The 24,610-nt window shown below is 37.6% G+C and overlaps 1 long non-coding RNA gene across 1 annotated transcript in view; it reads right to left on the bottom strand.

Annotated features, from left to right (window-relative positions):
- Positions 1–2,067: 2,067 nt before the first annotated feature.
- The window catches only part of LOC122190210, an 88,777-nt gene continuing 66,234 nt past the window's right edge, over positions 2,068–24,610 (bottom strand). The window contains exons 2-3 of the long non-coding RNA XR_006182091.1: positions 3,171–3,246; positions 2,068–2,240 (exon numbers count right to left, since the gene is read on the bottom strand). This is a non-coding gene — a long non-coding RNA (uncharacterized LOC122190210). The remainder of the gene's footprint in view (positions 2,241–3,170; positions 3,247–24,610) is intronic.

The following is a 24,610-nucleotide window of genomic DNA, read 5'->3' on the forward strand; positions in this document are numbered from 1 at the left end:
ACCAGTAGTGCAGCAGTGGAGGAGTAGAAGGGGGAAGGAAGACAGGAGGGAGTAAGAGAGACAAAGTAGAACAGGATTAGGTCAGGGGCAAGTACCCCAGTGAGGGGCACGACCCACATGTGAAGAAACTGCTCATTTGGTGTCTTTTCTCTTCTAATCCTCAGCAAGAGGCAGACAGATTTCTCACCCACTGAGCTGTGTTTATTGGCAGATATTACTCAACATGTGCAGCTTTGAAAAATCCTAAACTACAATCAATGTGTTTAAGAGGCTGCACGAAAAGCTCCCTGCCCTTGGCCTCTACTTTATCTCCCACCCCTTGTTCCTCAGCTTGCTTTATCTCTACTGATACTAGGGTGGAATAAATGTGCTGGAAAAACACTCACTTCTAGTTCAGTGGGGAGAACTAATGTAAATAAAGTACCTTTACACTGTGAGTAAATTTGACCTTTTGTATCTTTAATAAGACAGCCATTTGTTTTCACCTTCAGTCTCAAAATGAATACTTAAACTCAGATTAAAACACCCCAGTAATCAAAGAAACATGCACACACGTATGCTGTGTAGTATATTCTTGGCAGTTCTCTAAACAAGAAAAGTCTTCCTAAATATCTATGTTCTTGAAGATGAGAAAAAGAAAGAGCAGTTCTTAAACATAAAGCCTACATACAGACATTCAGGTGATGTGACTAGGTACACAGAAATGAGCAGTGATGTGCCAGGAGCTGAAGTGTCTGTGTATGTGTAGGTGTAGTCGTATGTTACAACCAAGATACAACAGAGAAGCCAGTCTCCCCATCCCCCACACAATCAGATTTCACTGTGAGAAAAGCGATAGAGGAATATGAAGGTTTGAGTATTTTGGAAATTATTTACTATGCTAAACTGACTAGATACAATGACATCTCAAAGCTGGGCAGAAAACGATATATCAGGACATAGGAAGGGTCAGGTGTACCAATCCATAAAGACGGGCATAGATAGGGAATAAGGAAATTAGACTGCTACAGAGGAAGAGATCCCTGAGCAAAACATGCAGTTACAAATAGTAAAGGCTCTTCCTTATACCAATCTTGTCTTAATGTTGCTTATGGCCCACTTCTTCTATTCCATGCTTAGATGCAGTTAGAGAAAAGACAAATACAGAAAAGACATGCTGGGAAGTTAGGAACTGGAGCTGAGTGAGAGAGGAAGAGGCAGCTTCTTCCAAACACCAGATCAATAAATGACTTAGTAAGCAGACAAAGTGTGAGAAATAAGAAAACACCCATGATCAAGACTTTTGACTGCTTGATTTACGAGGAATCAAGTTTCTTATCACAACTCCATTGTTATGTTTTTGGTGTAGGTCTTTCTCATTTATAGAAAGGATCTAAGAGCTTTGTTTCAGAAGAAATTCAGGGTTGTTTTTTTTTTAAGTATCAAAAATTTACAGTGGAAGAAACATTTGTTTTTGACAGTTATATTGAGTCTCAAATTAGTTTCACCAGCGTAGTTTAAACATGCCAGTATAAACTAATGCAGATATCATGGTGAAAGGAACACCTCAGAAGAAAGCTGTCCAGGCTTGATTACATTGGCCTAAAATCACAAAAGCAAGTATGACTTACTACAGAGCTCTGGGCTTTGGTCGAAAGCACTCCTGTCTTATTTTGTGGGCTATTGATCCTGTGGACCAAAGTCATTTCAGATAAGGGATGTGGAATGAGGAGTCAGAGGAAATGAAACTGAAAATATAGGTGGGGGTACATAATAAAGGTGTTGTAGGTAAAGATGAATTTGAGCATGGCAAGTGACAGGGAATCAATGAAATGCTAATGTGTGAGAGGAAATGAATACGACTTTAGCAGAAATGTTTTTGGACAGATGTGAGGCAAAGAATAAAGGTGCTATAGGGCAAGATAGAACAAGCTTAAAGTAACTGAAGGAAAAACATCTGGCAAGGGAGTCCTAATTACCTGCAAGAGGAAACAAGCACTTTTTATGCTAAAAAGACTGTGATCAAAATGTGGTTCCAGAACAGGATACTTCAAATCGTGATAGAGATTTCTTCTTTTCAGAGTAGTCTTGAGAGAGATTACTCGTTTATTAAAAATCTTGCATTCTTGAAATTTTCATCTCTTATGTTGAAGGTGAACCCATTTCCATTCTGCTTTCATAGCTCCTGTATAATGTGCAATGATACCGTCTTGTATATACCATCTTGTTATAATCAGTTTTCTAAGTCATTTAATTCAAAACTGAGAAAAGAAAAACATAAAACAGTACAACCATGAGTAGCATATAGCTTTATTCCAAAGGCAGAAGCATATTTCCCTGGTAGTACAATCAACTTTGCTTGCTCAACACATCCTTCTTCAAAATTCATCAATACTTTCTCCCCACAAGTAGGGCAAGTGAACTGCCTACTACTTAAACAAAAGGGTTGATGAGTGTTGTGGTGTTAGATAACCAGTATCTTTGCATAAACTATGGGCCTTGTGTAATTCTATTGCTTTCTGTTCCCCAACCTGACAAAATCCGCTTTTTATTCCCAGGAGTAAAGGGAAGAACAACTAAAATAATATATCACTTTTATGGTGGCATTATTTCTTGTTTTATTTCATTTTGTTTTGCTTACAAATTCCCCTTCTTGTCTCTTGAAATTGAGCAAGAGGACAGAAGTTGAGCAAAACTTGGTTACTATTAGCTTACTATTACCATAGATTAAATTGCTTCTCAAAAATAAAATACTGTTGTTTAATAACAAGAAAAAAACGCGTTGTAAATCTATCAAATTTCCATTCCAATGTTGAAATGCTAAGGTAAATGGACCTTGAAAAGTATGCAATTCTGAATGTGGCATACTGAAGGACAATTTTGAGTTAATTTTGAATCAGTTAATTTATTGACCAATTTTCTGAAACTTCTGAGACTATTCAGGTTTTCCTCACTGATTAAAGAGATGGAAATCTTCACAATTATACTGCCTTGGATTGTAAAACAATGGACTGAATTGGTTTTAAACAGACACTTACAGTCCTCCATTATGATCACGAAAGACTGGAACTACCTTAGGAGTTCCTGGAAACACTTTAAATAATCTCCTGGGTGTCATGAGAGACTACAAAGTAAGAGGGGGATAAAGACAGAAGAAGCAAAGCACTGAATTTCATTGGGTGGCAACTTACCTTTCTAAGTCCTTGCACTACAGTTTCATTGGACCTGAGGAAGGTGAGTGACAGCTTGCAAGGCTGTGACCATATCCTGCAACAATCAGCCAATTATACAATCAACCAATGATCTTGCATTCTTGTACAGAAGTCTAGGATTAGTAAGATCTTTGGCACACACAAGAGAGAATATTGAGCCCAGAGGACTGAATATTAGTGTCTTTCTGCTGAGAATCTCAAATGCAAAAGGCAATTCTGAGTAGCTGAGGAGTCAGCTTTAGACATATGGGTGTGAATGTCATGAGTCTTGTTCCCCACTCAAGGATTGAGCTCAAGGAGGAGTCAGAACATCAGAAGGATCAGAAGCTAAATAGCAGTGATGGAAATCTCACTGCAGTAAAGACTTTCTGCTGTCTTCAGTAAGGTTAGTAGCCTAGGAATCTCTTTTTTATGGTTAGAAGAGTGAAGAGAGAAATAACTGCTCGTTCTGGCAAAAGAAGTTTTTCTGATGCCTTGAAATGTGTATGTGTAGCAGAGTGGTACACTAGGAACATTCTGGGCCCATAACCCAGAGGCTGATAGATTGAAAACATCCTCTGCTAGGCTCCTGTTTGATGGTTGGAGTAGGTGATCTTAATGGTCTTTTCCAACCTCAATGATTCTATGATTCCAAGAATAATTTCAAGTGGGTAAAACAACATAGAGACCAGCCTTTCAAAGATACTAGGTCTTTGTGCAACTTTGGAGTGCACTTTTTACTTCAGTGGGTCAATACCAAACGCTTTCTGCTGTTCCTGATGAGGAACAGAAGCCCAGAGAAAGATGGTTAAATCCTAAATCTTTGTCCTGTGCAATAATTTGCTATAGATGCAATCTGCAGAACCACTAATTTGAAGTTAAAAACAAAGAAAGAAGGGATACTAATTTAGAAAATACTGTATTGAATTTCTTGAGCTCCCAGGCATGCATTCTGTTGCATCACAGTAAAGCTGGTAAGATATTAATGAGACACAAGAGACATTCTGAGTATGAAGTCATTGAATTTTGAATTATCCCACTAGTACCTGAAGATGTCCTTACAGATTTCCATGTAAGATCAAGAAACTGCTCTCAAAATCTCCTGTAGAGAAGAACTTTAAAGTAGCAGAATCTCCAAAGTGGATAATTCTTTCTGACAATAAGGGCAGACATCCTCAACACATGTGATGAAAGGCACAAGTCTGAAGATCTCGTCACAAAGAAAGCTATGTGCAAGACAGAGAACTGAAAGGCCATTGGAAGACACATGGCTTAACTCAAACTGAAAATCTCCTTTTTTTCCCTTTTTGCCAAGAGGGAAGGTCTTGGCAACAAAAAAAGGCCAGGCAAACAAAGAAAATTGCTAAGTAACTAATGAACAAACTAACAAGCAAAATGACAGAAAAATGATTGCAAGGCCAAAAACATTGCAGCCTGTGATGAGAGCAGAGCTACATCTGAAGCCAAAGGCAGTAGAAGCAAACCAAGGAGGAAGAAGTTCACACCATTCTTCATGATCTCAGTGCAGAGCACAAATAGAAATAGAAAATATATATGTTGTTGAGTACTCTATAGGAAAAAGTACCTTGGACTGAGAGTGCAAGGCACTTCAGCATGCTGTAGTCGATACACATGTTAGTATACACTGGAAGTAGGACAATCGTATACTTTTTACTGTAGTAGGAAAATACTGAGATCTCAGTGCAAGTGAAAAACAGAATGCAACCTTAAATATGGCCTCACTGTGGCTCCTCCATAATTACTAGTTCCCTGCTGTGTTCCCTATACAGCAGGTCTGTTACTGACATCTGGTACTAATTTAGGGTTCATCTGCTCTACAAAAACAAACATATTGTGGGGCCTCGTTACAGCATGCTTGTCCCTCAACTTGGTTATACCACGTTCCATCTTGTAAAGTAGATGTGACATAACTGTTTGTATTTTGGCCCTGAACCATGCTACAGATGTTGTAATGCTGAAGAGCCTGAAGTAGCTTAAACTGCAATTCTGGGAATAGGAAGCAGCAGTAATTCCAGCCCCTCAAAGACAGAGGCATTAATCCCTCTCCACTACTCCCTGAGATTACTCCCATCTTGTTAAATACATTGGTCAGCATGAATTTAACATGAGGTAGCTTAATTCTGGTCATGTTTTAAGCTGTGGTTATTTGAGATCAGGTCAGAAAGTTTTATGGGAAGTTATTTTGACCCTGCTCATAAACACTTTTGTCATTTATATGTGTAAGGCTATACATAAACTCTCAGGCAAGTGAGACACAGCAATGGAAGTCTTTATTTATTTATTTTCACTCAGACAGATGTACATACTCGTTTTGATTTAAACAAGGGAAAAAAAAGTTTGGGGGTCAAACGAGGGGCTGTATCAAAGGGCAAAATTTCATACAAAATACCTGAGGAGCACTCCCTGGTTTAGCAAAGGATTTATCCCAAATACCTTATTGAGTACCAGAAAATTAATTAAGATTTCATTCTAGGATATTTAAGTCAGTACATCCCCACTTACTGCTCCAGGGACTACATGCTGACAAAGCTGCTCCAGTTCCAGCTATTGCAGAAACTTCTCACGCTCTGCATGCTGTTCATTCTCATGTGGCATTCTCTTTCACTTTTTTGCTCCAGCTACTGTTTCTCTTGCCAATAAAGATTAGCATAACCTTCAAGAAATTCTGGCAGAAGGTCACGGTCATTTCAGGGAGAAGTAAACAGAGTGAGAAAAGCATAGAATGAGATTACTAGAAAAGTGCAAGAACTCTTTGCCCACTATGTATAGATCATGCTGTCAAATAAAAAAATATTGATATTTAACTCAGTCAAAACTTACATAAACTCTGCTAGACATCTGAGAAGTTGCATGGGTCTGGAATTCAGGGCTGCACTGGACCTTAAAATTATTCACAATATTCAGTCTCTTACTGAACACACATTGTTTCTCCATTACCTGGGGGGTAAGCAGCTAAAGAAATGCTTAGCAAATATTTGGAATGTTTCTATTTTTCATTTTAAAATCAATACATATATCTTCTTATTCTCCATAGGGTCTTTGCTGCCTCATGAGTACATACAATTTTTATTTTTCCTTTAAGAAAGAAGAAATTGATCGTATCAGTCCAGGACATTTTCCAAAAAACCTGAAGGGAGTGAGGTTTCCATTTACTAGGGCCAAAATACAGTTGTTTGGCTTAAAATTGTTTTTATTATTTTTATTTTGGATTTTGGAAAAACAAGCACCCAAGTCTCCACAAAAAAAACACAAGTACATGTGTTCTCTCTATTACACTGGAAGAAAATGTAGTAACTGAAAAGGACAAAATGAGAAGGCCTGCTTCTTCTAAGTAAGCCTTTCAGAAATGGAAAAACCAAGCAGGCAAAAAACAAGTGTAATGCAGGGACTCTGACCCCGCAAGAATGTACATTTTTTCCAAAAGAACCAAATGGTCTAATAAAGGATATTACCTTCCCTATAAATCTTGCCTCACAGAAAACAAAGGAAGAAAGATTTCAAAAGTCTTCCACAGCAAGGAGCAGAACCAGGCTTTAGGGCAGCCAGGACATCAAACGAGGGCAGACCAAACACTGAATTTGATGTATCCCTCTTTGGATCTTCTATGAACAATCACATATCACACAATCACAGCATGCATCACTGATTTTCACACACTCTACCAGAGATGACAATTCTGACAATTCTTGATGCAGGATGGGACTGACTTTAATTATGAATAAAAGCTTGTTTATGCAGATACTGAATGTCCATTATAAACTGAAGAGCTAGAAGAAAAGTTTCCATCTGAATTTGCAGAATACTGTTTATAAGCTTTACTGCACATGTGTGGTTTTGCTATAGCAACACAGTTAAGCAGTCATCATTTTCTATGACCAACACCAAATCTAGTACTATCTGTGCTTGTGAACAGAAATGATTTAATCTATATGGGGTGCAGATTGGAAGCCAAAATGGAAGAAAAATCCATGATATTAAGGTTTATATATTGTATATATATGGAATTTTGCAATGGATCTTCTAGTTCTGTATCACAGAAGATTGTCCTGTAATCCAATGAGAAGTAATGATTGATATCTTATGAGACAATACAAAGATCAATCTGTTGTCACTGCCAATTTTAACAGTTTCTAAAGTCTATTGTTCCAGATGCACGAGTCAAATAACTACCTGATACTGAATAAGACATCAGGAAAGAACTGTCTGTGAGAAATATTCATTAGTTTGAGGGAGGAGAATTTGTAGACATGGTGCATAGTTCAAACCAGTACTGAGAAGTGCTGCCAGAACTATCTTCAGCTTGTGCTTGAGATGAATTTCACAATACAACACAGTTAGCAGGATGATTTCTCTCATCAAACAGGAAACACTAAAGGCACTGAAGTTAGGGATATTTATTTATTGAAGTTGATTTTCTAACAACATTCATCAACAAGGGAGCTGAGAAAAGCTGATCAAAGCTAAGCCAGCCTCAGAAATGTTAGCTGTTTTTCAAGTTAGATTAATAAGCGGACAGAAGATACTGGAGTTCAATAGCTGAGGCAGTACGTGTTTGTACAAAACAGAAAAATAACCTCTAACGAACAAATAGAGCGCATGATTTTATGTCCTTCATCTCAGCATAATAATACCAGTCTTCTGGTTGACAGATAAAGTAGTCAGGAAGACTTAATCTACTCAAACGGCACGAAAGGAGAGAATCGTGTTGAAAGAGTAAGACATAACTATCTAAACATATAAGCCAACTAAAAGCATCATTTTTTATGACAAACCTAAAAGTAAAGCGGTATGCTGAGAAGCGCCATGGATACTATTGTTTGAAGCCCGGATATTCAAAAACAGTAGTTGGAAGCAGTTGTACAGGAGAAGACAAATTACGTGATTAGTAACAGATAAACCTGATGGGGTAGGTCCTATGGGGAAGATTGCATTTCACTTCTAATGTGTTCTGTAAATGCTACAGAGGAAAACCATTTTGGACAGTGATGACATTTACATCCAATATCCTACTTGTTATTAGAAACTCATGGGCAACTGAGTGGACTCCCCAGCATTTATGATTAACATACTAATTCGTTAAATTAATAGAATTAAGGTAGGTAGTCTCAATAAAACACTACCACTCTTCACAAAAATACAGGACAATGTTTCTCAAAAATATGTCTACTAAAAGCAGAAAGGACAACTGTGTTACCATAAGTGTCTTTCATCCTGCAGATCATTTTCTCGGTCCACATAGATAATAATAAAACTTCAGAAATCTCTGAAAGTAATGACTTTTTACTTAAAACAGAAATTTCTGCATGGGATATCAAGTAACTCAGTAATGTCCATTATCAATTACTCACCATAATGGGCCTCATTATGATAGATAAGGAACAGCTAATGGCTTTTATAAAAATTGAAAAAATGCCTAATGAAATGAGGTTTGATTTATTAAGTGCAAACTGAATATGCCACCAACCTGAAATATCTTGAGAATCTTTTCCAATTATCGAAAGTTAGAGGAATGGCTGAGATAATAGTTGGGAACATGTATTTAACAGAAGAGACATAAAATTACTGGGAATTTTTCAGGAATATCTTGCTGGATGCCCAAGAAGCCAAGATTCTCATATTCAAAAAATGACACTTGAGCCAAGAATTTGTCTTTCTAGGTAGAAGCAATGACAGAAACAGTGTATTTGCACCTACGTACATACACAAGCATAAAGAACACATGTGCACACGCATATATAGAGAGAATTAAAAACCCATGAAATAAGAATGATAATAAAATACAAATGGAAATAAGTAGGTAATGAAGTCAACAAGTCGAACAAATGCATTGTAAAACAAACAAAAAAATTGGTAAGGCATTTTAAAAACATTTTAGAAGAAACAAACTCAGTAAATGAATTACAGATCAATAGCTAGATTCGGACAGCGAGATGATAAAGGAAAAGAAGAAGTGTTCCACAGGTATTTCAGTGGTATTTGGAATGAATCAAGTTGTGGATCTACTTCTTAAAGTAGTTACTGATAGAAAATTTGCCATATATAACAAAGGAAGATGTAAGGCACTCTGTGAGAAAGCACTTACACATCCACAGGCTTAGATATCTTATGTTTGAGAGTATTAAACTGAATAAATCTCTAAATCAACAGCATATTTTTCAGGAAGACATTGAACTGTTTGACCTCCTGAGATCCCCTTCGCCTTGAATTTTCCTATGGTCCTATAAACACAGATAACTGTGTTGTATCTTTACAAGAAATCAAGAACCAACAGACTTACTTTCCTTGATACCTCACACTGATGAAGATTTCCTACTGGAAGCTATTTCTCTCTCCTTGATGCCTTATCTTCTCACTGAAGCAGGTAGGAAGCAGTCTCAGAAGTCTTACCCCAAGGCCTTGTTGCACCACTCAAGGCTTGAGAGTGCTGAGGATGGAAAAAGACAAAGAAACAGCAGACCCCACAGAAGTTCTTGGGCTACCTAAACACTTGCGCAGGGACTTGAGAGCAGGAAGCTCCAGGGAAATGCCTCCTGTGGCACTCCTCCATTTGAAACAGGTCAGCCAGAAGCAGGAATCACCAGTGGAGTAAAGTTGGTAAAACTGTGACAAAGATCTTCATTTCCTTGACATGAATGTTGTTTATATTCAGTCATCAGAAACACTTCTTAGACATCCATATTGGCTCAGGAGAGCAAGACATGTCAGCAGACTTCACACAGCAGGACATCTGATGGAGCTTCTCCAGCATAAATGTATAATAATTGCTATATTGTATTTTCTTTTCCTTTTTTTGTTTGTTTGTTTGTTTGTTTGTTTGTTTTTCTCATTTATTCAGCCTCTAATTGGCCATGCTACTCTAATAAGAAATTTCTGAGTGGCAGGCATATTGGATCCACCACTTCTGTTGAGGTTTAATCATAGAATCATAGAACCATAGAATGATAAAATTGTTGAAGTTTGAAGGGATCTTTAAAGATCATCTTGTCCAACTCCCCTGTAATGAACTGGGATGCCTACAGCTAGATCAGGGTGTTCAGAGCCCATTCAGTCTGACCTTGAATGTCTCCAGGGACAATGCATCCACCACTTCTCTAAGCAACCTGTTCCAGTGCTTCACTTAACTCAGCAGACAGATCAGCACGACACAGCCATTCATTCAGTCCTCCACTCTCCCAGTAGGACTGAGGAGAGAATCAGGGAGAAAAAAGTAGAACTTGTAGTTTGGCATAACTATTTATTACAACATAAAAGGAAGAGAGAGAGAATGGCAGTGATAATATACGTAAGTATATATATGTATAAAACAAGTGATGCACAACACAGTTGCTCATTTCCCATCTACCAACACCCTGCGAGTCCCTGAGAGGCATAAGCTTCCTTCTGACTACTCTTCCCAGTTTTTTAGTTTTTGCATGATGTCATGTGGTATGGAATATTCCTGTGGCCAATTTAGATGATTTGTCCTGGTTTTGTCCCCCTCACAGCTTCTTGTGCACCTCTTGCCTTCTCACTGTCAGCAGCGTACAAGAAGCTGAAACATCCTTGGCTCTGTGCAGCACTGCTCAATGACTAAAACATCGCTGTGCTATCAGAATTATTTTTCTCCTGAAGCCAAAACATAGCATCATACCAGACATTATGAAAAAAATATCATCCTTGTCCCAGTTGAAACCAGAACAGCTTCCTTTCCTGTCTCATATGCTATTCACTCCCCCACCTCAAAATCCCCCTTCCTATTCATATCCTGACTAGTTTTGGGTCATGTTGGCCCTCTCAGGGAATAAGAATTTGTTGTTGTTTGAACACTTTTGCCGAACCATTTCTGCTGAGCTGCAGGTGTTCCTCCCACTCAGATTTTTGGCTATTGTTTAAAGATTCATGCCTGGGCCATGGGCTGTTGAATAGTGGTCCGTCTCTGACTTTGCTGGGGAATAGGCATGCAGAGATCTTGGCTGCTGAATTCATTATGAGTGGGAGGTAGTGCCGAGAGTGAAGAGTACCAGCTGTGAGGACCCTTAATGCAGGGTATGCAAGTCATGGAGTGTTAATTTTCCCATCATTAGTTTGGAAGCATGTAGCACCTCTAGGAGTAGGTGTTTGAGCCAAAAGCATAAGCACAGGACAGGTTAATCATTTTACTGAAGAGAAGAAAAAAAGGGGACAAGACAGAAACCCTGTTTCAATGACAGCAGAAGGTTTCTTTTTGAGGGCACCTTTCCACTCTGCAGGGACTAATCAGATCAGTCTGTCCACCTATCTTTTACAGTCTCACTCAAAGTCATGCGAAGCCACTTCCTTGCCTTTATACTTCTCCTGCCATATCCTAATGAAAAGGCAAACAATGCTCCACTAACCATCTAACCATCTCAATTGCTTCCCTGGTAAGCACCACTTGATGTTCTGCAGCTTGTCTACTCCTTCTTTTTTTTTTTTTCCTCAGTTGATATTCAGGCCTCAGCCTGCAATGTTTTCTGAGAGCTGCTAAGACAGTAGTCACAGTCACACACCAGTTTACATGAATCATAAATGGCTAAGCTCACTGCTGTTTGTCAGAATCCCTGAGGATGCTTGCTCAAAAGGAATAGTGGCTAGAGTGAATCCAGGGAGAGAGCAGCTGAGGAGAGAGGAGAGCTAAAGAGGGAGAGATGTGCTGCACAAATACTGTCCATTCATTCTGTCATTTGTCTCAGCAGAAAAGACCCATATCTCACTCAGTTGGCTCCTGGACATGTAGTGCAGCCATGTCAGTCAGCAGTGAAGACACAAATAGTGTCCCAGATTTAAGTACCATTCTGAAAGCTCTGCCTACTCACACCCGCTATGAAGAGTTACGCAGCTGCCAAATAAACCCTCATCCAGTCCTCACAGAGGTTGCATAGGGCACAGCAAGTATGTTATCAATAGGGTGATGGATATGTTTTGTGTGCTCTGCCAAACATAAACACAGTCCACTTCAAAGTAAACGGGTTAAGAATGTGAACCACACATGGGCTATATGGTTATCCGCTTACAGACTCAGGATCCAACAGTGCAGGGGGTATGCTGTGTTTCCATTATTGCACAGATACCCAAATGCCAGGAATTTTCCTTTCCCTGCTCTGGAAGGAAGTCCTGGCATCCCTTTCTAGTGATGAAAGTTGAAGCACTCACTTGCGGCAGGTTTCGCTTCTTTATATCCAGACTTTTTTTCCCTGTTGGTCATCCCATGTCTGAGTATGATGCAGTCATACCTTTCTGTCTCCAATGTCCATAATCTTTGAACACAAGGCAAATTAATCAGGGAAGCAAAGACTCCCAGAAAATCATGTCTGTCTGCTTTCTCAGGAAAAAAAAAAAAAAAAAAAAAAAATCCCAAAAGTTTGAAGTCAATTAGTTTTGGCTCTTGGATTAGCTGTTGAACTTGGAGGATTAGGCACACCATTCCCTTACACTTCTCCCAATTAATGTTCAGCAAATTACCAGACATTGATTCAGAAAAGGTTTCAAGCAGCAAACACCAAAGCATCACCTTCAAATGAACAAGAATCAAAGTAAAGTTGTTAGGTATGCCAAGATTTATGAGTCATATGGGGAGAAATGCAGTGACTACCAACATTTTCGTGAAAGAGACAGCATGGCGTTTAGTAGGATCTCACTGAAAGGTCCACAGTCCAGAAGGCAACAGTTCTGTGACAGTTTCCTTTCTGAGTTACATGCTTTTGTTCCAGGAAACCAGGCTAATCTTGTTTAAAGTGAAAGCTTGTATGTGCGAATAGCACATAGGTTTATGTAACTTGGGTGCCTGGCACCAATAGTTTGGTCTGCTGATCTACTCGTGTAGCAATGTATGCTTGATACCTTGCAATCTAGTAGCTCCTTGATTTGCTACAGTCTCTACTTTCCATAGTTGTAAACCAGGACCTCAGTTTTGTCTAGTTTTCATCATTAGCAAAATATTAAGTGCTGAAAATGCCTATTGTGAAAAACCACTCTTTTTCTTATTCAAGATAATAAGATTGTGAAACAATAGTTCTGAAAAATATGGGTTGCCCTGTTCATTTAAAGCAGTTGACATAGAAACTCAAAGGTGTTCATTTGAGTGGAGTTTAAAAAAAAAATCTCCCTGTTATTTGTCAGATACAGTGAAGCAATGTTCTTGTCGTAAAAATCCAAACTGCCTTTTATTTGGGTGTGCAAAACCCAATGTTGTCTAATCCACACTTTAAAATAGTCAAAACATCAGGCTTTTGTTCTCCTATTTATTAATATGTTTGTCTCATGAGTAGAGCTAAGAAAAGTGTTTAGCTTTCAAAAACACATTTAAAAGCATCATTGTACTACACAAACATGAGTCTACTGGAAAGAGAGGAAATATCTTCAATTTTGACACAACTTTGAAGTATTTGACTTTGTGACTCTAATAGTCTTGCTATATTTTTTACTGTAATTTCCCAAAATAGACTACTTGAGGTAGTCTATTGGTTCTCAGCTGAGTCACAACTTTTGGAATCACAACACAGTCCTCTACAACCTCAGCTAATACAATAAATGGCAGAACTTCTCACTTGAAATTAACAAATGTCAAGAGACTCAGCCTGTTAAGGATTTCCGTAAATACTTAACAGACAGAGTAGGAATGCCGAGACTAGAACCTCCAAGACATTTGTTCTTGTGTTTCCAGGCTCTTCTGCCCTAGTCTCCAGAGTTTTCCCTGTCTAACACGCCTCCATGCTGTCCCTATGCCACTGTTCTCTCTCCTCTGCTGGGATTCTGACATGTTTAACCTCCTCTGCTCACTGTGAACATCCTTCCTCCTCTCTTCCTTACCTATGATATTTCAGGAACTAAAATAAGCATATGAAGAGTATAGAAGGGCTGTGGACCTACAGCAGTTAGAGGAGGAAAATGGTGAGATACCACTGGTACTACCTGGCCCAGGATAAACAGAATGCAGCACGGTCCTACATAGACACAAGAATAGCCATATTTGCACTGTGAAATGCATTTATGGATATTGATTTCAAGCTAGCATGGAAACCACTAAAATTTTGGATAGTATAAACACTGTAAATCATGCTGTGTTTTGGAAACAACTGCACAGAGAATTTGTTCGAGTAATTTTCTCAAAGTGACTGAAGATGATTCAAGGAGTTTTAATGGTCCATTTGTTCACTGAGCAGACATGGCATGCTTAAGGCATAGGGAATATTCATAAAGGGTGTGTGAAAATATGCTAACAAAACAATGCTGCGGATGAGCAAATCAAGATTACACAGAGAAATGCAAGCTGGCCAAAGCTGGCCAAATTTTCAAAGTAATAATTTTCAAGGCCCATATCTAAAACTGGGCCTTAAAGATATCTATAATCCCTTTAGCACGTAAGTCTCTCCTCCAAAGTATGGACTTGTGATCATTATCATGGTAGCAAGCGTAAGACAAGCATGTGTAAATCATACTCTGAGAAAATGAAACTTAAACAAGTTCAGTCCCAGTCAGACAACGAAATTCCAACCCAAACAGTTAACATTCAGCAAAGGTAGAAGTGCTTTAATAAACAATCCTGTAATGAAAAATGTTGGAACACCACATACACCACTAACACACCATCTTAAAGTGTCTCTAATTTCAATGTCTATGGCACATAAATAAGTGATGACAGTTTCTCTGACTTTTCTTTGCAAAATGCAAAGAATTTCCTTTTCATGTCTTGAATCACAGTGCAGAATTTTAACATTCTAAATGCATCCCACTATTTTTCACATCTGGAGTATAAATTAAATAAGAGAACAACTGACTCCAAAAGAATAGATAGCGTTTGCAGATTGTGTGGCAGAAAATAGTAATAAAGATGAAAGCAAGGTGAAAGTAGAGTTGGACTGCAAGTCACTGTATGCCCAAGGGACAACAGAGCAGGTGAAAATATGGGGTAAAATTGGAAAATAATTTAGGCTGATATTTCTTCCTGTACAGCTCTAGAATGCATCTTTGGCCCTTATTTTTTAATTGACTGAGCAACTTATTTGTGCAGGAGATAATCGAAGTTACACAGCAGTTTTCCCTTGGGATGTGCTAACTTGAAGATGGATGTAATGATTTTCTTAAATAGAGGGAGCAGAAGAGATGAGAGTTCCATTGATGTTAATTTTCCCTAGAGTATTGTCTTTGTGAACATACAATTTAATCACAAAGTAAAATTAGATTATTACAGAATTAATCAGTTCATAAATAAAAAAGACTTTTCATGGTTCCCATCAAGACTTACAACTCAGAAAATTTAAAGAAATAGAACTTAAATCCTGCAGTTATATATAAGGCATAAGTAAAATGAACTTTCAATGTGGTTTTAAGAAATGGAACCAACTGATGCTCATAAATACCAGTGTGAGAAGCTTCACAACCAAAGTACACTGCAGCAAAAACATTTGAGTACGGAAAGCTTGAGTCTTTAAAACCATACATTAGAGGGTGGGATAATCTCTGAAAACTAGTTTGAAGCCTGAAATAATACTAGAACGAATTGTTAACCTGAGATCTGATTTCATACTTTCCCTTTAGTGTCATATAGACAGGAGTTATCTTGAATATAGTGAAGCTTAGTTTGTCTGCATCATATAAATTTACATTTAAAGCTAAGAAAGTGAGTAATCTCATTCAAATTAATGTATGTTCCTAGGATCAAAGGTATAAATAACAGATATATCTGGTGTAGAAGACAGACTAGTAATTACAAGGAAAATGTACCTCAATTTCACGTCAAAGATCAAGAGGGATTTCAAAATCAATCAATAAATAACCAATCTTGAAAGCAGAAGTCCATTCCTTAATTCTAGATGTCTAAAACAGGTATTTTCTGTTTGAAGTAACAGGTTGACTATAATTCATATGTTTTAAAGAACATTTACATGCAAAACGTAGTCAATAGCTTTTTTTGGATGTCACGTGCATTTGCTATTGTCAGTGAATTACTATTCCAGCTGAGAATTTTGTTGTAATAGTCTGGTATGTATTTAAATGCTTTGAATTCAGAAAATATGGTAATATGTATCTGTGGATCTCTACCAAAATAGAGACAGAATATAGCAAAAGAGCAGCAGGTTTGACACTTGCTGGTACTTGGTTCTTCAGTCATAGATGAGGTCCAAGAACTCCAAAAGGGTACTGTTATATTTCAAATCTAAAAAAGTATAAAATTTACCTAAAAATGCCATTTGAAATGAAAATTTACCTTGACGTGCCATTTGAAATGTTCTGCTAAATGTACTGCTATAATTATAGTACTGTGGTATTTTACTGAATTATGGAGCCAGTGTATTCCACACACTCATAGCATTCTCTTTTTCAAATACAAAAAAGAAAAAAAAAAAAAAAAAAAAAAAGAAAGACCATACTTCCAAGTTTTTGAGGTATAGTTCATTTCTTAAGAATTTGACAAGATGTTCTGTAAAGTTTTGCTGGTGCTGCACTTTAGCAGCAGAAGAAAAAAAAAAAAAAAGGAAGATTTTTCAACAGTTTAGTGGAAAATCAATTACAAATTATGTGAGGTACCTCCAGAATTTTCCACAGAAATGGGAACACATCCATTCATTTTCTGTAAAACAAAATGGCAGAGTTCCCTGCAAATTTCTTCCAGTTTTTCACCTCGATTTTTAACTGGACTCAATGATATTCTTGTTATATTTGGGCTTAAGACATCTTTTTACAAGACAGTTTTGTTTGTTTTTCATGTGATGTTTTCTCACTTAGATGGCAATTTTACTTAAGTAATTCCCATGAAATCTAACAAATCTAGTCTTTTGAAATCACGTTAAACTTTGCAGTGAATACCACATGGAGATTGTGGGTATATAGACAACACAGCTTGTTTGAATATTTGTTCAAACAGGAGAAAAAAGACAGACTCCATGCAGGGTTGAGTATTTTTTGGGTTTGGTTTGGTTCGGTTTTTATCACAGTATGATGGAGACCAGTAACATTGAAAATGGCAGATGAGAACACTATTTTTCAAATTGCCAGAGAATAGGAAAATATCTAGAAACACAGAATAAATTTATGTTCCTTGTCTGCCTAAAGAAACTGTATCCATTCGGATAATCTATCTATTAAAATTCATAGCCCCTTTTCAAATAAATAAAAGTCTTTTTTTAACTGTAATTGGAATCCATACAATGCAAACTAAAAATGATCTGCAAATGCAAACCGATACCTCATATTTATAGCCCTGGTCTTGAAGAAACTGAGCTCTGGCTCCATCAGCCTAGAATTACCTCTGCATGCACTGAAGTGGCAATTTTTTGAACAGGAAAATTTTAATATGGGAAGGAATTACAGCACCCACTCACAAGTTATAAGAATGTATACTAGCTATATTCTTGGTACAGACTATACATATACCTTGTGTGGATGTGTTTTAGAGATACGTCTATAATACAGATAGTGATATAGTGACTATATCTTCATTCTTGTAAGCTGATCAGTATCACAATCCAAAAAAAAAAAAAAACCAAAACAACAAAACAAAACAGGAACCTACTTCAAGATGAGAAAAAAGAAAGCTGATCTTGGAATGAACTTTCAAAGAAATCAAAAAGGCAAATTAAGTATTTTCTGATTAAGTTTATGTTTTTAAATTCTAGGAAAAAAAAAAGGGATTATTGAAAGCACTATTCCTTTCACACTTAAATATTGCAGATCATCTTGAGTGCAATCACTCAGCATGCACAGAACTGACATCATTGACATTCATAATAGACAGGTCCTCCTTGACCAACCTCATCTCCTATGACCAGGTGACCCACCTGGTAGATGAGGCATGTTGACATAGTCTACCTCAACTTCAGGAAAGCCTTTGACTCTCTTTCCCACAGTACTTTCTTAGAGAAGTGGCAGCCCTTGCCTTGAGCAGGTGCAGTCTTTGCTGTGTGAAGAACTGACTGTAGGGCCAAATGATGAATGGAGTTAAATCCGGCTGGAGTCTGACCACAAGTGGTGTTATCCAGGGACTGAGATTGGGGCCTGTCCTGTTTAGCATATTTATGGATCATTTGGATGTGGGAATTGAGTGTACTCTCAGTAAGTCTGCAGATGATACCAAGTTGGCAGGAAATGTCAGTCTACCTGTGGATAGAAAGGTCCTATAGAGGGATCTGGACAGGTTGGATGGCTGGGCTGAGGCCACAGAGGAAGTTCAGATTGGATATTAGGAAGAATTTCTTATCAGAAAGAGTTGTGACGCACTGAAACAGGCTGCCCAGGGAGGTGGCGAAGTCACTGTCCATGGAGGTGTTTAAGGAACAAGTAGATGTAATACTTACAGATATAGTTTAGTGGGCATTATTAGTGGTAGATGTATGATTGGACTAGATGATCTTAGAGGTCTTTTCTAACTTTATGAATCTATGCGAGCATTTAAAATACAAACAAATTAGAGTCCCTTCTTTCCCTCTCTCTGTTGCATGTCATATGATTTCAATCCTTCCATGTGACAGACAAGAAATAAAGAAAACTCAGCCTAATCCAAATGCCAAATTTGAAAATGAAATTATTGTAATAAAAGAACATTATCTTCCAATGTTACCTGAAGAAAGGAATTGTCCTAATACTTTAGAAAATTGATTGATTCTCAAAATCATAGAAAAATAAGTCTGTTTACTAGGGCATTAACACATTCTAATCTTCACGGATGGTTGTCCACTCTTACAGTTCAAAGCTTTTGAGAACTGAAGAGAATATGAACTGTCAAACTGAGTTCATTTCCTCTGGTAGCAAAAGTTAGAGGCATCCTCTGGCTTTGTTTATATTTATCACACTCCTTCCAGGCTTCCAGAAGTTAAGTATGCCCAGAAGAATATTCCCCTTTCATGTTGCTAATATGAGAACTTCATCATCTTATACTAACATTCACTTTATTATAGAATCTCAGAATAACGGAGTCATAGGGATTGGAAGTCCAATTCCCTGATAATGCACATTCCCTAGAATAAGTTGCAAAGGAAAACATCCAGGAAGATCCAGAGAAGGAGATATCCACAATCAGTCTGGGCAGCTTGTTCCAGTACTCTGACACCCTCAAAGTAAAAAAAATTTTTCTCATGTTCATATAGAACATTCTGTGTTCCAGCCTGTACCCATTACTCCTTTTCACATCGATGGGCATTACTGAAAAGAGCCCTGCCCCATCCACTTGCCAGTTAGACTGTAGATATTTATGTGTTGACAGGATCTCCTCTCATTCTTCTCTTCCGCAAGAATGAACAATCTCAGGGCTCTCCACTTTTCTTCATAAGGAAGATGCTTCAGGCCATTCATTATCTCTGTGGCTCACTGCTGGAATCTCTCTAGAAGTTCCCTGTCTTTCTTAACTGAGGAGCCCAGGACTGGACACGATGTGGCCTCAGCAGGGAAGAGGAGAGGGGGAAGATCACCTTTCTCAGTCTGCTGTCCATTCTCTTTGTGATGCACCCCAGGATGCCATTGGTCTTCTGGACCTCAGGGGCACACTGGTGGCTCTTGCCCAACCTGTTGCCCACCAGGACACCCAGGTCTTTCTCCACAGAGCTCCTTTCCAGTAAGTCAGCCATTTACTAGTAGCTATGCATGCGGTTATTCCTCCCCAGGTGTAGGACTCTGCAGTTGCCCTGGTTGAATCTCATCAGGTTCCTCACTGCCTCACTTTCCAGACTATCTAGATCTCACTGAATGGCAACATGATCTACTCTCAACTTTGTATCATCAGCAAATTTGCTGAAGATGCATTCAACCCTTTCATCCAGGTCACTGATGAAGATGGACCCAGTACTGATCCCTGGAGAACACTGATAGCTACAGGCCTTCAACTAGACTCTGTGCTACACAACCCTCTGAGCTCTTCCATTCTTCTCAATCTACCTCACTGTCCACTCATCTTTTCTACACTTCCTAGCCTTACCTACAATGATGTTATGGGAGACACTGTAATAAGTCTTGCTGAAGTCAAAATAGACATCATGCACTGCACACCCCTCATCTACCCAGTCAGTCATGGTATTATAAAAGGCTATGAGATTGGTCTAGTATAATTTTTCCTCCATGAATCCATGTTGACTGCTCCTAATACCATTCTTTTCTTCCACAATAACCTCTTTTTCTTCCACTGCTATGGCCTACTAAAAATTAATTTTATCCAAAATGCTTGCTTTTATTACCTATGTACAATTAGAGTTCACAGACAGGATTGTTCAGAAACAGATGAATTTCAGCCCTGGATGGAGGTCTCAAATGGCAAAGATGAAAATAAAGACTGGACACGAAGGTCTGCAATGAAGCCCAAACCAAATGTTATACCTGGGGTCTGTGTCAAAACAAGCAGATGGGCATTATCCATAGAAGGTAAAATGAATTCAAAGGGAAAAGAGAGGAAAAGGGAAAAGTCTTCATTTATATATTCTAGGTGTAAGATAACATCTGAAAATTGATAGAAAGATCTGGAAGAGATAGTAATTAAAGTCAGTTGTTAAGTATGTTTTCAAGTATCTAGTGAAATGTTACCTTAATACTCTGGCACTATTTTTCAAATAAAATAATTATTTTCATTTGAGAAGTTTTTGAGAATATTTTAATTATTATCATTGTCCTCCAAACTTTAACTACTACAAACCAGTTTTCTCCACCAGCTCCTTTCTATTGATGTCTCACGCACGGCCATTTTTAAGAGCTGGAAAATAAGTTCATGTGGCTTTCATGAAAAAATGTTTTGGTTCTCTGCTAGGCAACAATATATATAGTTTCTCTTAATGTTTTTCCTTAATCACTGTAACTGGCAAATCTCCTGTGTCCTACTATTGAAACTGTGTCATTAATCTGGAAAAGGTCAACCACAAAGCAAAAATTTAAATTGAGTTAAGCACAGTTCAAACATTCTATAAAAACTGGGAGGCATATTCAGAATGTTGAAGGGCTATTTAACTTCAGTTTTATCTCTCCTCTTTACAAAATCTTTGTGGATTCATTTCCCAGAGTGCCTTTTTTACAGTTTCTGTGCTTAATGCACCTCTAATTAAGTCCTAAATCTTGAAATGCCACTTTTTTTTTTTTTTTTTTTTTTTTTTTTTTTTTTGTACAGAACCCTTTATTCTCTCTCTATCCAGAAGGAAGCTGACAGTTATTCTTATAACTCAGTATTGTTTTGACAGCAAATCTGACAATTAAAAAACAATTGAAAAATCTTGTAAACAATTTATCTGTTTATAACCTGCATAACAAACAAACAAAAAAAAAAAAAAAAAAAAAAGATGGAGAGAGTAAGAATACTGTATGAATCCTTTAATAATCTTTAAAATATTGCAATTCCAAAGCAAACATTATTTCCCTTCCATTATCTTCCAAGCAGCATTATAAAACACTTTCTGCCACTAAGCAGATTTCTATTCCTAGATACAAGAACTGCTATCCTAATATAATGTGTTACAACATTAAATTAGCTTTCTCCATAAAATATTTAATCAATCCACAAAAGTAGAATAAAAGATAATGGGCAACACCATTAAACTCATGAATATATCTTATAGCAAATTAGAGTAAATAACCACATCCTAAAACAGAGACGAATATATGTACATGCATGTTATTTCAATAAGAATTTCATTGGATTATTCATTAATTTCCAAAAAAACAGATTATATTCACTGTTGTTGAGATGAACATGTTTCTATTCTCACTGAAACTTCTGAAAGGTCCGTGTAGAAAAAGAAATTATTATTGTGGTTGTAAGTATCAGTACAGCATCAAAATATTGCAAATATAACCAATAAAGAAGAATAAATACATTTTATATGTAAGCATCTCTCCCAGTATGCTAGCCATTGGAAAAAGAAATATGGTTCTGCACAGATATACTAGCACTTTTTTTGCTTAATTTCACAGAATCACAGAATCATACAATTGCAGGGGTTGGAAGGGACTTTGCAAGATTATCAAGTCCCCTGCTGAAGTAGGTACCCTACAATAGATCGTAGTTAGGCATCCAGATGGGTCTTGCGTATCTCTGTAGAAGGAGACTCCACAACATGCCTGGACAGGCAGCGCACTGTAACATTTACCATGATGATGTTCTTCCACACATTTTTACAGAATTTCCTATGTTCAAGTTTTAGGCCATTACTCCTTGTCATATTCCCACCACTGAGAAGAACCTAGGCTCACCCATTTGACCTTCTGCCTCTCTTTAGATACTTACAAACATTAATCAGATATCCCCTTGATCTTCTTTTCCCCAGGCTGAAAAGGCCCAGGTTACTCAGCCTTTCCTCATATGGAAGGTGTTTCAGGTCATTTATCATCTTTGCGGCTCTTCTCTGAACTCCTTCTAGTAAATGCCTCTGTTTTTTTTGGATTGAGAAGACCAGAACTGGACACAGTATTCTAAATGTGCCCTCAGCAGGGCAGAGTAGAAGAGGAGGACTACCTCTCTCAACCTACCGTCCACGATTTTTTTAATGCACCCCTGAATACCGTTGGCCTTCTTGGCCACAATGGCACACTGGTGGCTCATGACCAATCAGCTGTCTACATGAACACCCAGGTCCTTCTCCATAAACATTTTCTCCAGCAGATAATCCCATAACCCGTACCAATATATGCAGTTATTCCTCAGCAGGTGCAAGACTTTACATTTGCTCTCATCAAACCTGATCAGATTCCTCCCTGCCCAACTCTTCAGTCAATTTACTCATAGAAAAATAATAAATGCGATAAAAGTTCAAATGTACTATGCAATGTCATTTTCATAAATCAGGCTGGATTTGCCCTGAAATTAAAAGAAATAACTTCAGAAGGGCAATGAAAAATAATTTACATATATATCAACAGTGAAAATTCTACTTAATTTCTAAGATCTACCCTAGAAGCAATAGTTGGATATTATTTGGTTTCTCCATGTAAACCTAGATATTTCTCTTAAATCCAGTAAGTTCTATGAATTTCTTTTAAATACTTGTACAAGGTACAAGAAAATGTTGAGGAAAAAATAAAATCCCTGTGAGCTAAAACTTAATAGATTGCAGTTGGTTGCTGCAAACTGTTTGTGGTTAAAAGCATTTTAAAAGCACGGTGTTATTACATTATGAGTAAGTCAGGCTTTCTTTCTTTCTTTCTCTTTTTTTTTTTTTTTTCCCTCTGCAGAGTAATTTTTACCAGGAATTGTCACCTTGAGAAAATCTTACATTAACCCAAATGCCAGATGTTAATTTCCCTAAACCCATTTTTGTGTGACTGTCTTCCCTGAAGTATCATGGAAGCCATAAGCCCAGTTTCAGGGGTACTGAGCACCCAGAGCTCCAGTTAAAGCATTAGTGGCTGTGGATGCTGGACAACCTTTAAAAACAAGTTATAAGGCAATGCTGCTGACATAGAGAAAGTAGTTCTGGAAGCTCCTAGCATGGAGAACACCCATTGACTCATCTGGTATTTCCATACATGAAAGCTTGGAAAACTATTTCTGTTCTCAAATCTTAGGAGAAGCTGAGACTTCATTTTGGATTTTCTTAGTTTCCATCTCACTTAATCACTTTAAAAAAAGTTAAAACTACCCTCTCTGTATGCATGCATTTATTTACTTGTGTTTGTGCACAGATTGATACGCAAACATACATGCACACATAGACAAATCCTTCTGTATTTTATATTGAGGTAGCAAATACGAACCTTTGTTGGTCTTCAGCATTTTGCTAGTTAGAGTTTACAGAAAGTGAAATGAAATGCATATAAATATGATTAATATTCCTGCCCATACCTGGAATAGAGAAGAGAAGACCTGTGTGCTATAGAATCAGCAAACCAAACATTGCCAATGCCATTTTGGGTGATCTTCCAATTTCAAGAATGTGAGCATATGTACCTTGTAGTAGGATATCACTTTATTTTTGATAAATTCAGTCTTGTGAACTTTCATTCTCCTCAGCAAACAATAAGGATGTAAGAGCTTTGTGATTAATATAGCTTGTAACAATGTTACTGGGAAGCCATCTGGTCAGATTAGGATTGCCAGAGCTTCGGATGCATTCTGCCAGCTACCAAACAGGATGAAAGGTGGAAGAAGCATGCTCCGTAACATATGGTTCTCTATGATGGCTTTATATTTGCTTGGAATTCCCTCAAAATAAACAAAACTTTCTTTGCATTATCAGAAAAGTACTAGGAAAAGATGAACGGGCTAAGCATTGGGAACTTAGACTACGTGGGCTCTAAAAAGGCAACAAATGACTGACACAGTATGCCAGAAGCCTCCTACCATAATTCACAACTCTGAATTTCAAGAGAAAAAAAAAAAAAGTATTGTTCTTTTTTCTCTTTGCAGATGTTCTGAAAAGCGAGTACTAAAACTAATAACAAAGAAATAATGGTTTTATACTTGTTTATTTTAATGGGGAAAAAAAAACACAACATAAAACAGCTGCAAATATGAACCT

This window comes from Lagopus leucura, unplaced genomic scaffold (genome assembly GCF_019238085.1).
Source record: "Lagopus leucura isolate 7727_CA_CO unplaced genomic scaffold, USGS_WTPT01 Super-Scaffold_100159, whole genome shotgun sequence".
In the NCBI taxonomy this organism is placed as follows: Eukaryota; Metazoa; Chordata; class Aves; order Galliformes; family Phasianidae; genus Lagopus; species Lagopus leucura.